Source organism: Leopardus geoffroyi, chromosome E1 (assembly GCF_018350155.1).
Source record: "Leopardus geoffroyi isolate Oge1 chromosome E1, O.geoffroyi_Oge1_pat1.0, whole genome shotgun sequence".
NCBI classification, from domain to species: domain Eukaryota; kingdom Metazoa; phylum Chordata; class Mammalia; order Carnivora; family Felidae; genus Leopardus; species Leopardus geoffroyi.
This window is the reverse complement of record NC_059330.1, coordinates 7138080-7151750: the sequence shown is the minus strand read 5'-3', so window position 1 is coordinate 7151750 and position 13671 is coordinate 7138080. Positions and strand designations below refer to the sequence as shown.

At 41.7% G+C, this 13671-nt stretch overlaps 1 non-coding gene across 1 annotated transcript; it reads right to left on the bottom strand.

Moving 5' to 3' along the window:
* Nucleotides 1–13044: 13044 nt before the first annotated feature.
* On the bottom strand, nt 13045–13129 carry TRNAQ-UUG. Its single transcript has one exon. It is a non-coding gene; the product is annotated as a tRNA-Gln (tRNA).
* Between the last annotated feature and the right edge of the window lie 542 nt (nt 13130–13671).

The following is a 13671-nucleotide window of genomic DNA, read 5'->3' as shown; positions in this document are numbered from 1 at the left end:
AAAGATATAGAAAGAATCACCTGTCCGGGGCACCTGGGTGGCTCAGTCGGTTAAGTATCCAACTCTTGCTTTTGGCTCAGGTCATGATCTCATAGTTTGTGGAATCAAACCCCACATTGGGCTCTGTGCTGACAGTCCAGAGCCTGCTTGGGATTCATTTTCTCTCTCTCTCTCTCTCTCTCTCTCAAAATAAGTAAAATAAAAAGTATAAAAAATTTTAAAAAAAGAACCACCTGTCCCCGTGAAACTTTTATAGTTTTCTTTTATTTATATATATATATAAATACAAATCAATATATTTTCTTCATAGTGAAGAAGTGATTTGTATTTTTCATTAAGATGAGCCAATTACTTCAATGTCATATGTGAGGTTTTTTTCTTGGCAAATCTATCCTGTCCTCCCTGAATGAAAATGCCACCTTTATTATATAATAACTTTTATATGCTCACAATCTGTTTCTGGACTTCACATGCTGTCCCCTATCCATCAGTCTGTCTGTCTGTCCCACAGTCTATCTCGGTATTTTAATGTGTATCTTGTAACTGACAGAGAAAGACCCTCTTCATTACTCATTTTGTAGTTATTTCTGAGTGTTTATTTTTCCCACTTAAGAATCATGCTGGGGATTACAAGTAAAATCCCCCTGAGATCTTTCTGGGAATGAGGGAATCAGAGGTGGAGGCAAATATAGCTTTGGGACTCTATTCTCCCCCTCTCTCTCTCTCTGTGTCCCCCTTTCCTTCTCCCTCTCTCATTGTCTCTCCCTCTCCCTCTCTCTCCTTTTCTCCTACTGTCTCTCCCTTTCTCATTTGTTCACTGTCTATGGGCTTCCCACATCCCTTCTTGCTGTAGCAACAATTCTCGTGGCTGTCCTGATCTCATTACACCTTTGTTCCTTCACTGCAGACCCTATTGTCAACGGGTCTAGTTTCTTAACATTTCTCAGTTGTCTCTTCTAGAATCTCAGCCTACCCACTTGTACTAGGCCATAGGTCACTGGTCAGCTATTGGATCACCTCTCTTTGTACCAGATCCCTAATCAGCTGGGGACATGGGGACAGGAGTAGAAGAGTAGAGTTACATGTGATAACCATGGCTATCTAAGTATCAGGGGCTGTGGGCAGGGTAGATTTTCTGAGACAGGAGGGTGTGCAGTGCAAACATTTGGACACTTGGCCAGAATAGGTCATAAATACAAGCAGAATGTGAAGTACAGAACACTGTATTTTCCATATGACTCCAAATCTTAAATAGATCAACTTTAAATTACACACACACACACACACACACACGTATTTATACTAACATTTATTGAGTCCTTATAACTAGCTAGACACAGTGCTAAGTGCTTCACCACCATTATTACATTATTAAACTGTTCTCAGTCACAAGGTAAATCTTGTTCTCCTGATTTTACAGCTGGGAGAACTGAGACTCAAAGACATTTAAAAAAAAAAATTACTCAAATTCACGAAATTAATGCCAAAGCCAGAAATTGAACCAACCCCCTTCTGTCTCCAAAAGCCAGACTTTTCAATGTTATACTGCTATGCTTTCTTTTTGTTTTTGTTTTTAAAGTTTATTTATTTATTTATTTTCAGAAAGAGAGAGAGCAAGGGAGGGGCAGAGAGAGAGACAGAGCACGCATGCATGCACGCGTGGGAGAATCTTAAGCAGGCTCCGCATTGTCAGCACAGAACCCAATGTGGGGCTCGATCTCACGAACTGTGAGACCCTGACGGGAGCTTAATCTGATGCTTAATTGACTGAGCCACCAGGCACCCCTAACAATCCTATGCTTTGAAAAGGGTCGAAGGGGGGCGCCTGGGTGGCGCAGTCGGGTTAAGCGTCCGACTTCAGCCAGGTCACGATCTCGCGGTCCGTGAGTTCGAGCCCCGCGTCAGGCTCTGGGCTGATGGCTCAGAGCCTGGAGCCTGTTTCCGATTCTGTGTCTCCCTCTCTCTCTGCCCCTCCCCCGTTCATGTTCTCTCTCTGTCCCAAAAATAAATAAAACGTTGAAAAAAAAAATTTAAAAATAAAAAAAAAGAAAAGGGTCGAAGGGAACTGCATGGATATTAATGGGGTTTACCTATGGTCACAGGATTACAAATGATGGGATCTTCATACAAGAGAGCCCAGTGGGGACTACACAGTTTCCAGAATCTGATCTGCAGTATTTAAATCCTGATGCTGTTGCTTACTTGCTGCTTGTCTCTGAGCAAGTCACTTCACCTTCCTAAGATTCACTTTTTCAAGCTACGAAAGAGAAATTTTTCACAATCTATGCCCTAGAGTAGTTGTAAGAATGAAGCGAGATTGGTTTAATTAATCAGTTAATTAAATGTAAGGAAACACAATGCACTGTCACAGAGCAAGTCCAATAAAAAGAGTAGCTCACGTTCTTCTAATTTCCAGTATTTCCCCAAATTTCTCAGTGATCATGTATTTTACTTCTACCTAAGTGGAGGGGGGAGGGGAGAAGTTAGTGGATCTTTAATAGTGGATCCATATATTTGAAATGGCAATTCTGAATTGCACTGAGCCATAAATAAAGGTATGCGTGTTTAGGAAAAGCTAACAAGATTTTTATTTGTAGTCGAAGGATCCAAAGTGCAACAGCGGACCTATTTTTATTTTCTGAGCAAACTTAACAGAGCCACATGAAAACTGCTTCTTGTAGCACTAGCTTTTTACTGGTTTGATGACCCAGCTACTCTCTGAATGGTGCCCACTGATTCTATGTTCCATGAGTGCTTTTTAGGATGGCGTTTTTCAGAGTGAATTATTGAACCACCAGCATCAGAGTCCTTTGATCGAAATGCAGATTCCTGAGCCCTAGCTATCACCCACTGAGTCAGAATCTCAAGAGATGTGTTATGTGTTCCAGGAACCTTTAAAAACGAAACAAAATGAAACACTAGTTCCCCTGCTAAATCTACGCACACCGATTTTTGAGAGTCACGACTCTAAAAGACCTGAAATTGATGGGGGGATAAAAAGGAAAAGTGGGTTTAACCTCAGTGCAGACATTCACTAGCTGTGTGTCTTTGAGAAAGCCCCTTCAACTCAGCCTATCAGTTTCCTCATCTGTCCAACGAATCATAAGACTTCTCAGGTCTCTTTCATGCTATTCTTTCTATCCATGTAAAAATGCAGGTCACAAAAGATAATTGGAAAATGCCTCATGGAGAATACGGGACTTGATCAGTACCTAAAGGAAAAGGGAGAACTTATGTGACAAAGCACCCCAGCCATCAATAAACACAGCTGATATTGGAGGGACAATGAGACAATATTCCTGAACTGAGTCACCAGTTTCTTATTGGAAAGTACCCAGAGGCAAATTATGAGCAAAGACTGAAAACAGCCTAATATGTCAAGATAAAAATGTTGGATTTGTGTAAGTAAGCAACCAGAGGTCGCTGATGGTTGAGCTGAGAAATGGCATAGTAGAAGGGATGTCCTGGATGTTAGGAAACATAAAATTCATGCGGTGGAATGTGCACTTAGGTGGCTTCTGGGAAGCCCTGGGTAAAGACAGAAGTATATGTTAAACTGAGATGAGACACAAAGAAATGGTTCAAAAGACGTAGAAGCTTCCGCTTCCGGCTCGGACATAAGGAAGGCTTGAGTGTTGTCACTCCCATCCTTACAACAGGACAAAGCTGGGCCAACTGAAAATTAGTGCCTTTTCATGGACTTTTCAGAGAGTGGAGGTCACGGAGCAAACCTCCACATCTGGAGAGGGACATCCTGAGAGTCACAGCCCAGGTCTGTCACCTGGAACAGAAGCTCCTGGAGCCATCAAGTAGTAGGAATGTCTAAACTTGAGGAAATGGTGGAGGCAGGGAGGAAGTTAGCCTGAGAGTGAGAGAATCACAGTCTTAGGGAGGCGGGACGTACTTTGATAGGTTTTACCTCTAGGAACCCGATCATGCTATCAGAGCAAAGAGCTTAAAAAAGATCTCCTCCTGGTCCAGGCAGGCAGAGGGAGAGAGTACCGTGAAATCAACCTGAGCAGTCTCTGTAACAAAGTCCTAACAGAGCCTCATCTTACCTGGGGGTGGCGGGGCGGGGGGGGGGGGGGGGCTCCTGCCATTGTAGCCTCTTGTATGCTTTCTGTCTCGCCTATCAGAGTAGGGAGGGGAAAGAAAGTTTAGAATCACCAGCCTGTGAAACTGAAGGTCACAGCTCAGGGACACAGGCACGTTACAAAGAACGGGATTTAATCATAATATCATAGAACACCTTCCTTCCCCACACTGTGACACCAACAGGGCTCTGATAGAGTAACAATCGGTCACAGCTGAAAGAGTCACAAGACGTATATTCTGTCTAGGAAGTTCTTAAGAGAGCTCCAAGTCAACAGGGGAGATAAAAACAAGGATGCTAGAGGTAATCGAAACCTCTAGCAACTGCAGCTACAGCATCCATTGAACACAGCTCAATATCCAGCCAGATGAACAGCTTACTTACCTCAGTTTCCTATTATCTCTTTCTATCATGTCTGGCTTTCAACAGAAAATCACTAGGCATGCCAAAACTCAAGAGAAAACAAAAAACAAAAAAACACAATGTGAAGACACAACACCAGCATCAGAACCAGACTGAGATACGGGAACAGATTTGGAACGGTCGGATTTGGCGCCCAAGTTAAAATCCCTGAGATGAGTACGTTAGGGGCTCTCATGAAAACGTAGATCACCTAGGAAAAAGAAGACGTATGAAAACAGAGAGATGGAAACATTAAGAGCCGAAAGGAAATGCTAGAAATCAAAAACACTGTAAGAGAATGAAGAATGCCTTTCATAGGCTCCTGAGTAGACAGGACACTGCCTAGGAAAGGATCAGTAAGTACGAAGATATGTCGACTGAAACATCTTAAACTGAAATGCAAAGAAAAGAAAAAAGAATGGGGAAAACAACAACAACCCAGAACAGAACATTCAAGAACTGTGGGACAATTTCAAAGGGTATAAGCTATATTCAACTAGAATGCCAGAAGGAGAGGGGCTCCTGGGTGGCTCGGTTAAATGTCCTACCTCGGCTCAGGTCATGATCTCATGGTTCGTGAGTTTGAGCCCCACACCGGGCTCGCTGCTGCCAGTGCAGACGCTGCTTCAGATCCTCTGTCTCCCTCTCTTCCCCTCCCCCACTCGCCCTATCTCTCAAAAATAAATGAACATTTTTTTTTTTTTAGAAAAAATATCTTAAAAAAGAATACCCGGAGGAGAAAATGAATACAGCAGAAAAACACTGAAAGTAATAAAGGTCACAGTTTTTTTTCAGAAAGACTGACAGTCACCAAATCACAGATCCAGAAAGTTCAGAGAATACCAGGGAAGACAAATATCCAAAAATTGACATATATGCATTTCATATTCAAACTGCAGAAAATGAAAGACAAATTGAAAGTCCTGAAGCAGGCTGTGAGTGGGGAAGTTCTTCTAATAGAGGGAAAAAGGATAAGAATTACAGTGGGTTTGTCATCAGAAACCCCACAACCAGGAAGAGAATGGAGTGATGTATTCAAAGTATTACAAGGAAACATAAATCAACACAACAATCGAAAAATTCTAAATCCAGCAAAACTGTTCCTCAAAAGTGAAGAGGAAATCCAGACCTTCTTTGACAAATAAACACTGAGGGAATTCATCACTTCCAGGCCTTCCCTGCAAGAAAAGAGGCACTTGCAACAGAAGGAAAATGGCATGGGTCACAGACTCAGATCTCCAGAAAGGAAGAAAGAAAGCATCAGAGAAGGATCCTATGAAGGAAAACAAAATATTTTATCTGTATTACTCTTAGTCGATCTAAAAGACACCTGTTTGTTTAAAGTAATATATTAATAAAATAACATATTCAGTTATTATATAAAGCTACGGGTAAAGGAAGAGAATAACAACAAAATCATAGGGGCTCCCGGGTGGCTCAGGTGGTTAAGCATCCAGCTCTTGACTTGGCTCAGGTCATGATCTCATGGTTCATGAGTTCAAGTACAGCATCAGGCTCTGTGCTAATAGCGTGGAGCCGGCTTGGGATTCTCTTGGCCCCTACCCCACTGGCTCGCGCACGTGCATGCTCTCTCCCTCTCTCTCTTTCAAAATAAATAAATAAACTTAAAAATATACACAACAAAGTCATAAAGAGCAGAGGGAGGAATTAGGATACTTTGTTATGAGGTACCTATAATACATGTAAAGTGGTATGGTCTTATTTGAAGGTGGACTTAGGTTACTTAAAAATATGTATTACAAACTCTAGGGCAACCACTATTTTTTTTTTTAAAGAAGCATAGTTTATAGTCAAGGAAAGGAAATAAAATGGGATCGCATGATATGTTCAGTTAAAAGCAGGGAAGACAGAAAAGATGGGATGAAATAGGGGGAAAAAAAAGACAATGCAGAGAACACATTTACAAACATACTGGCTATTTCCCCAATTACATCAATAATCATGTTAAATGTGAATGATCTAAATACTTGGTTGAAAAGACAGAGACTGTCAGAGCAGATAACACACGAGACCCTAACTATATGTGATTTACAAGAAATGCACATTAAAGACACATAGAGTTTAAAAGCAAGAGGATGGTGAAAGACGTATCCTGCTAACACTAATCAAAACAAGTTGGCGCTGTTATTTTAATTTCAGACAAAGCACATTTCAGATCAAGGAGAATTATCAGAGATAAAGGGAGACACTGCATAGTGGTGAAGCGTTAATTCTCCAAGAAGATATATTAATCCTACATGTGGATGCATCTAACAACAAAGCACCAAAATATTTGAAGTACAAACTGAGAGGAAAATTAGACAAATCCCTACCCTAGTTTGGGGATTTTACCACACTTCTATCAGTTAATGATGGGTCAAGAAATCAGTAAGGATATAGCTGACCTGAAAGTAATATCAATCAAACTGTTCTAACTGACATTTACACAACATCCCATCCAACAACAGCAAATTACACATTCTTCTCTAGCTCACATGGAGCATTTGCTAAAACAGATTAACTTCTGTGCATAAAACAAACCCTACCACATTTCAAAGAACAGAAATCATGCAAAGTATGCTCTCGGATCATGATGGAATTAAACCAAAATCACAAACAGAAAGAGAGTGGGGACAATTCTCAAATGTTTGGAGATTAAACAACCTCTAAATAACACAAGGATCAAAGGAGAAGACCCCAAATTAAAAAAACAACATTATTTTGAACCAAATGAAAATACAACTGATCAAAATGTGTGTGACACAGCAATAGCAGTGGGAAATTGGAGGGAAATTTATAGCTTTAAATGCCTATATTAGAAACAAATAAAGTTCTAAAATCGATCATCTAAGCTTCTATCTCAGGAACTAGAGAAAGGAGAGCAATTTAGACCTAACACAAGAAGGAGATAGTAAGAATTAGATCAGTAATCAGTAAAATTGAAAACAGGAAAACGACAATCAAGTGAAACCCAAAACTGGTTCTTAAAAAAAAAAGATCCATAAAACTGATAGCCCCGCCAACCAAGGATAAAAGAAAGAAGACACAAGTTACCAATGTCAGAAGTCAAAGAGGGGCATCATTACTGATCCCGTGGACAAAAAGAATGATACAGGGAAGTCTACTGAATTTAATATTTTTTAATGTTTATTTATTTTTGAGAGAGAGAGAGAGAGAGAGAGAGAGAGCGAGCGAGCAGGGTAGGGGCAGAGAGAGAGGGAGACACAGAATCCGAAGCAGGCTCCAGGCTCTGAGCTAGCAGCGCAGAGCGTGACTCAGGGTTCGAACCCATGAACCACGAGATCAAGACCTGAGTCGAAGTCAGACACTTAACAGACTGAGCCACCCAGGTGCCCATAGAGTCTATTGAATTTAGTGGATGAATTGACCCCATTACAGGAATGACAGATAAGAGCCACTGCAGATCACGGGTGGCCATTTTATTAACAGAGGGGAGAATGAGAGAGTTTCTAGAAGAATATCTAACATCTTCACCGGATGTTAGCAGTAACGGGATGCAGGGGAAGAAGGTGGACCAACCCGGGTCAGGACTGGGGGAAACGCCCCCCACTTCCCCCACAAGGAGGAAATTCCTGATGCTTACAGTTGCTTGGGAATAGGTCTTCCAAATTAGCTCACACAAACATGCAATACACATAAAAGCAATATAACTTGCCATGCATGTGGAGTTTTAAGGAAAGGCTCCTAGATAAGCCCCTTCCCCAAAAGGAAAGGCTGAGCTTAGGGCCCTCTTGTATAGAAATTCTGAAGTGACAACAAAGTGTCACCAGTGAAATCTAACTTCAGTATCCCAGGGAGCTTCCTGTGAAGGTGGGTCACACCTACAGGAGCATGTCAAGAGTGATAATCACCGGGGCGCCTGGGTGGCTCAGTCAGTTAAGCACCCAACTTCGGCTCAGGTCATGATCTCGTGGTTCATGAGTTTGAGCCCTGTGACGGGCTCTGTGTTGACAGCTCAGAGCCTGGATTCGGCTTCAGATTCTGTGTCTCCCTCTCTCTCTGCTCCTCCCCCACTTGTACTCTGTCTCTCTCTCTCAAAAATAAACATTAAAAATTTAAAAAAAAAGAATAATAATCACCAGTGTAGACAGGTAACCTCATCGTGGTTCCAGCTGAGCCATGGGCCAATCACCTCTCAGAGGACAGGAGGACAGTCCAAGCATCCAGCAGGAGATATAAGGGTCAGGTCACATGCTCTATCACACTCAAGACAATGTTGCATGGGGAACAGGGGGTATGGAAAGGAAGACAGAAAATCCCAGTGATGTGAACAGGACACACAATGACTTAGAAAGACTCTCACACACCTCTTCATATCTGAAGCCAAAAGTGTGTGTTCCAGACCCCAGCTTCAGGTAGTTTCGTCATTATTATATTGTCAGAGCAATTACTTAATAGAGGTCAGAGCGATTACTTAATAGAGCTAATAAAGTCATGCAACTCTTAAGCGACAGAGTTAAAACTCTGTCTCCATCATCGTATGGCCTTCTTGCTATTAATTCATTGTGCTCAATCACCTTTGTCAGCTCTATGCCTTCCGGCACCACGGTCCTTCTGCTAGCTGGAACTTGCACTAATTCCAGATCACTCAGGAGTATAACTTCTCTAGAGTTTATTCCTGAAGTGGGGATAGTAATAAGAATATCAACATTAGCAGTGGTTGGGAAAATGACGCATGAATCATTGGGATAATTGTAAGAGTACTTCTCAAAATCTAGCAGGCTATCTACATATCTGGGTGAAAGATTCTGTGAAGACATGTACATGGAGGGCATCAGAAATGCACGGATACCCGATGGAGTATTAGGCATAAAAAAGGAAGAAACCCTGCCATTTGTGGCAACGTGGATGGAGGACCTTGAGGGCATTAAGCTAAGTCAGACAGAGAAAGGCAAATACTGTATAAGTTCATTTCTAGGTGGAATCTAAAAATAAATGAGTAAATAAATAACTCAGAAGAGATGGGTGGTTTGCCAGGCGAGGGTGGGGGGTGGGTGAAAATGTTCCAAAGGCACAAACTCCCAGTTATAAGATAAATAAATCGTAAAAAGAGAAGATAAATATGTAGAATAACAAAAGCCATAAAAATCAGTGAGTTCTCCATAGGAGAAAACTTAGAGTGTAAATATAAATACAGAGAAAACATAAAGAAGCAAGGAAGTCACTTGCAGTTAGGCAGTAGGGAAACCAGGGAAGTATATGGTCACAGACTCCAAGGGGTAGCAAAGTCTTAAGAAACCATGAAAAGTCAACGTTATTAAAAGCTCTAGAAAGTTCCATGAAAGTAAAGTAACTGGAAGTGACTAGAAGGAGACCGTTGTTCGTCTTGATGAGAGAATTATGGGGGAAGTTGTTGGCAAGAACGCCACACCACTTGAGTCAAGGCTAGCTTGAGCAGATGGCATGTGCAAGCCAAAGCTTGGTGCAGGGAACTCACTATGTGCGTTAGGGTCTGGGCAGTAAAAAGAAGAGACGGCAACAGCTAAGAAGAAAAGCAGTTTTCTTTATAGCTGACGGGATCTGTGCAAAAGAAGAGTAGAGACATGGAAAACAGATGGGCGTGGCATTGGAGGCAAAGCTCCCGGCTGCTGAGCATGAACAGAATCAGAAGCACAGCCACAGATATGAGATAGTCACCTAGACAAAGAGCCATGTTCAGAGGGAGAATGGGATGGATGGACTTACAGAGATGGTGTCTCTTGTTAGATGGAACTTCGACTCAGATTTTCAACTCTCTGCTGTCATATGTCGTTGGGGAGGGGTATGGTCAGGAACTGTCACATCTCTTGACATTCAAAGAAAAGCCAGAACACTAGATGTTTATGTGAAATATCCTGATTGTTGTGTAGGTTGGCTCCACTGAAAAACAAAACAAGACCATGTAGGCCATCTGGGCACCAGACCTGCCCACGCATCAATCTGTATCCCCTGTTGTACACATTCAATTCAACCTGTCACAAACCTGAGAGACAGCTTTTGATACCTGAGAGTCAAAGTTACTTGTGGTTTCCTTTGGTTGCACTGATTAAAGGGAAGGGAAAAAGAAATCCTTCAAAGCCAAGTGAGCAGTCGGGATTAACGGTTTACCAGGACAATTGATAATGAGAAAACAGAGCAAGAGGCTTAAAGTAAACGGCTTCTCTAGCAGTAGAACAGTTGTCTGATTTTGATAGCAGGAGGTGTTCTTGGGGTCCTTCAATCAGGTTGAGTTAGGGTTCGCTTTACTTACTATGATGAAACTACATGTATCGGTAATCCAACAATGGGGTATGAATTACAGTGAAACGCTATGCGGGCATGAGAGGCATGATTTAGAAAAATACTTATTTCTCTGGGGAATTTCTCGCTTTATATGGGTGATAGATCAAATGGTATTATCAAATGTTCAAGCTTTAAAACAGATTCAGGTATGATACACAGCGTGATTCCATGGCTTCATAAATTATTTTATTGTTATTTTTTTCATTTCCTAAAACAAAAGCTTCTTTTACCTAAAGCTGTGTTGTTTAAGTTCTGGAATAACAGAAACTAATGCTCTAGGAGGGCTGTGACTCTGGTTGACAGAATGTTGGGAGATTTGGGGTTACTTCCTGGTCACACTCACATTAAGGGAGCCAAGAAATATCCCCGTGTATGCTTATTTCAGAGATTTCCCAAAAATGTTCCCAAATCCCAAAATTACACGACTTGCCCTGACCACCCCCCTTCAGTTCCTTCTCCCTTCGCTTAGCAGTGGAGAGTGTTGGTTTTCTCCTAGTATCCATTCCTTCCGGGATAGTAGGATTTGAGCTGGATCCCAGGCTCCTCAGAATAGGGCAAACGTTCCAGGCTTCGGTGGCAACTAGATATCACGTGTGGCTCAGTGGCGGTCCAGGTGATGGAAGAAGACCACTTTCAGGAATCTTCCTCTGGGGCTGTTTGTCTTCTCCCTCTGCTTAGCCTTCTCCCCCATCTTGCTTCCTGGCACGTGGACACTGCCATCTTGGATCACAAAGATGAGAGCTCTATTCTAGGGATCACTAAATGTGGTCTGGAATAAGAAGTCCAAGGAGAGCTTCTCGCCTCCCTAGCCTAAATGCTCACAGCTGAATTCCATCCTAAGTAATATACCTTCCTCCCTAACACTATAACTAGCTACATCGAAAGTTTGTGTTGGGATGAGATGGCTAATAAATTACAACTCTTGTCTTCACTCTTTGTCTTAAGAGGTCTAATCTCATCCTTCAGTGATCTAACCCACCCACGACCAGATTCCTCGATGCCCCAATTAAAGTTTTAGAAGGATAAATTGATATGCTGGATAAGCCAGAACATCTATTCTCTACCCTTTTCATCAAAACTTTGCTTATAGTTTATTTATTTATTTTTTTAATGTTTATTTATTTTTGAAGGAGACAGATACAGAGCATGAACAGGAAGGGGGGGGGAGAGAGAGAGAGAGAGAGAGAGAGAGAGGGAGGGAGAAGGAAACACAGAATCCAAAGCAGGCTCCAGGCTCTGAGCTGTCAGCACAGAGCCTGACATGGGGCTCGAACTCACAAACCGCCAGATCATGACCTGAGCTGAAGTCAGACGCTTAACCAACTGAGCCACCTAGATGCCCCAACTTTGTTTATAGTTTTAAGAACCATAATTAATATTGCAACTGGAAATGTAGCCAGAGTAGTTCCACAACCGCATGTATTTTTTGTTGTTGTTTAATTGGCTTTTCTTACTACTTTATCCCACCAGGTAAATGTTAAAATCATTACATTATGCTTCCCCAGAAATCACGTTGAATTTTTTTGGCAGTTCGTTAAATTTATGTTCATTCAGAGAGAATCTATCACTTTTCTACACTAAACCATTTCGCCCAAGGAAATATCTCCAAGTAGTTAACCAAGTTTTCTTCTCTGTCTGTAGTTGTAGGTTAATTAATATACAGTCAATTCCTGGATATTTTTTATAAATTTTGTTTCTACTGAACGGTCAACTTATTATTTCATATTTTGATCTTTTTAAAAAAATTTTTTTTTCAACGTTTATTTATTTTTGGGACAGAGAGAGACAGAGCATGAACGGGGGAGGGGCAGAGAGAGAGGGAGACACAGAATGGGAAACAGGCTCCAGGCTCTGAGCCATCAGCCCAGAGCCCGACGCGGGGCTCGAACTCACGGACCGCGAGATCGTGACCTGGCTGAAGTCGGACGCTTAACCGACTGTGCCACCCAGGCGCCCCCATATTTTGATCTTAATGCATCATAAAACTAAACAAACATTTGACAGAAAAAAAAAAAACCAAGATTGTATTATAAACTCGTAACTTTTTAAAAAATCATTGCTACTACCAGAAGCGAAAATCACACTGTGAATGTTCTGCTAATTTTGCAGACAACAAAATTTAAAAATTGGAATGTTTTATTTAAAAAAAATTTTGTTTAATGTTTATTTTTGAGACAGAGAGAGACAGAGTGTGAGCCAGGGAGGGGCAAAGACACAGGGAGACACAGAATCCAAAGCAGGTTCCCGGATCTGAGCTGTCAGCACAGAGCCTGACGTGGGGCTCGAACCCACAAACCGCGATATCACGACCTGAGCCAAAGTCGGACGCTCAACCGACTGAGCCACCCAGGCGCCTCAGGAATGTTTTATTTTAAATGCAGAGCTATCACAAGCGAACGTGTTTTTTTGAAAGCTTTGTCTCATTTTGACAGTTTATCTTTTTATATCAATTACTGATCTGAAAACCTTGACGTTTCTATTCCTCTTTTATAGAGTTGGAAGACTCACAAGATTAAAGAAGATGCTTATGATTATTTAGTTCATTCCTCTCATTTTTATGCACTATGAAGCGGGCCGGGAAAGATAATGTGCCTTGGCCAAGAGCACCCCATTATTCTTTTTTTACAAGGGCATCCACAGGTACCATAAGAGTGGAACAGTAAAAAGAGAAATGGCTTATTGTCCAATAAACAGGGGGTTGAATCGCACACTGCCACATACAAACCGAGTAACTACGGCCTCTCTGTAGGTTAGTCACCTGCTCTGTGAACATTCTGGACCATAACATTAAACTTAGAGGGCTGTCCTGAGGATTAATAGCAAATTGCATTAAAAGCTCAGCTTCCCGGGGAGTCTGAGTGGCTCAGTTGCTTAAGTGTTGGACTTCAGCTCAG